At 31.0% G+C, this 2,726-nt stretch overlaps 1 non-coding gene across 1 annotated transcript; it reads left to right on the forward strand.

The window, feature by feature from the left end:
* The first annotated feature begins 2,406 nt into the window (after positions 1-2,406).
* LOC123394210 lies at positions 2,407-2,513 on the forward strand. The gene has a single exon (XR_006608953.1). It is a non-coding gene; the product is annotated as a U6 spliceosomal RNA (small nuclear RNA).
* Positions 2,514-2,726: the final 213 nt, after the last annotated feature.

Consider the following 2,726-nt stretch of genomic DNA (forward strand, 5'->3'; position numbering starts at 1 on the left):
CTTAGCAACTTTTATGTATATAGTATAGTAGAGATAAACTTCAGAGGTCTTGTGGGTTTTGTTCCAGACTGACTCAATAAACTGATTATATCAATAAACTAAGTCAAATTATTATTTTTTTTGGTTTCCCAGTGCATATAAAAAATTATGTTTCCCAGTGCATATAAAAAATAAACACTATACTGTACTGTTCAAAAGCATTATGTTTTTAAAGAAAAACAATGTATATACCTTAAGTAAACTAGTTCTGAGTTTTCAGTGGGTCATAATTACTGATCACAGATCACCATAACAAATACAATAATAATGAAAAAAACTTGAAATATTGCAAGAATTACCAACATGTGACAGAGAGACACAAAATGAACAAATGTTGTTAGAAAAATGGTGGCAGCAGACCTCTTTTATACAAGATTGCTATAAACTTTCAACTGGTAAGAATGTGATATATGCAAAGTTTAATAAGGGGAAGCACAATAAAAAAAAGTATGTATATTTTATTAACTATGATCATCATGCTGTACATTAGATCCCGAGAACTTTTTCATATTATAGTTGCAAGTTTGCACCCTTTGACCACCTTACTCCACCCCAGGTTCACCCCTTGTCAACTCAACTCTAAGTTTCCATTAGTTTGCCTTTTCCTCAGATTCTGTATGTAAGGGATATCATAATACATAAATGAAAAAAATATATAAAATCTTTGAGATATTTCACTTCAAGATCCATCCATGCTGTTGTAAATGGCAGTATTTCTTAATTTTTCATGGTTAAGTAGTATTCCATAGTATATATTTACCATACTTATTTTATTCATTCATCCATTAATGGATACTGAAGTTATTTCCATCTCTTGCTTAGAGTTAATAATTTTATAAAAACATAAGAGTGCAGATATGTCTTTGAACAGTGACTTCGTTTCCTTTAGATATATACCTAGAACTGGGATTACTGAATCATATGGTAATTTTACTTTTAATAATATGAATAATCTCCATACTGTTTTCCATACAAATTTATATCCCTATCACAGTGCATAAGTTCCCCATGTTCCCCAATATTTACCAAAATTTGTTAGTTTCAGTTTTTGGGTAGTATATATTCTAATAGGTAGTAATATCTTGCTGTGTTTTTCAGAGGTAAACAACAACAACATAATGACTTTGCCCGGAGTTTTTTACGTTAAGCACTTTTTAATGCTCCTGTTGGTCATTTATATAATTTTTTGAAAAAAAAAAAAGTCTATTGAGATCCTTTTGCTATTTTTTTAATTATATATATTTTTTCTCTTTGTATCTGTTGGTTATTAACCTCTTTTCAGATATAAGATTTGTAAGTATTTTCTTACATTCTGTGGATTGTGTTTTCATTCTCTCTCTCTTTTTTTTTTGGCAATGCAGAAACTTTAGTTTGATGTAATACCATTTATTTATTTTTGCTTTTTTTGCTTGTGTTTTTGGTCTGGTATCCAGAAAACTATTGGCAAGACCAATGTCAAGGAGAATTTTTCCTATGTTTTCCTTTAGGAAATGTAGTTTCATGCATCACCTTTAAGTCTTTAATCTATTTCAAGTTAAGACTTATGAGTGATATAAGGTTCCAGTTTCATACTGTTTATGTGACTATTCATTTTTAAATATCATTTATTGAACAGACTATCTTTACCCATTACATATGTTGGCCCCTGTCAAATATTAGGTGACTGTATGAAAGGATTTATTTCTGGACTCTCAATTCTGTTCTACTTGTTTATTGGTCTGTTTTTTTTTGCCAGTATACTTTATTGTTTTGAGCATGAGGGCTTTGTAGTATAGTTTCAAATCAAGAAGTGTAATTTCTCTTCTTCATTCTTTCTCAGAACTGCTTTGATTATTTGTTGTCTTTTATGGTCTCATATAAATTTTAGGATTCTTTACTTACTTCTGTAAAAAAATAATATTGGATTTTTTTAAGATTTTTAATTAATTTATTTGACAGAGAGAGATGACAAGCAGGCAGAGAGGCAGGCAGAGAGAGAAGGGGAAGCAGGCTTCCTGCTGAGCAGAGAGCCTGATGCGGGGCTCGATCCCAGGACCCTGGGATCATGACCTGAGCCGAAGGCAGCGGCTTAACCCACTGAGCCACCCAGGCGCCCCTAACATTGGATTTTTGATAGGAATTGGTTTTCGGTAGTATGGACATTTTAACAATGTTAATTCTTACCATTCATAAATATGAGCTATCTTTCCATTTGTGTCTCCTTCAATTTCTTTATCAATGTCGTAGTTTATGGAGTACAGATCTTTCATCTTCTTAGTTAAATCTATTCCTAAGTATTTTATTATTTTTGATGCTATTGTGAATTAGATTGTTTTCTTCATTTTTTTCAGATAGGTCATCATTACAGTGTTAAAATGCTCCTGTCTTGTGCTTACTTTGGGAGCACATATACTAAAATTGGAATGATGCAGAGAAGATTAGCATGATCACTGAACAAGGATGACATGAAAAATTGGGAAGCATTCCATATTAAAAAAAAATGAAACAAAACAAAATTCTTGTCTTTTATATATTGATCTTGTATTTGGCAGCTTTACTAAATTTTTTTATTCAAATTTTTTGTGAAGTTTTTAGGATTTTTTAACATGTAAGTTCATGTTATCCAAAAAAAGAAAATTTTACTTCTTCCTTTTTATTTTTTTGGAGTCTCTTATTTCTTTGTGTTCCTTGTTTCTCTGGCTAGGACC

Source organism: Mustela putorius, unplaced genomic scaffold, assembly GCF_011764305.1.
Source record: "Mustela putorius furo isolate JIRA1106 unplaced genomic scaffold, ASM1176430v1.1 tig00001976_pilon_pilon_pilon, whole genome shotgun sequence".
Taxonomy (NCBI): Eukaryota; Metazoa; Chordata; class Mammalia; order Carnivora; family Mustelidae; genus Mustela; species Mustela putorius.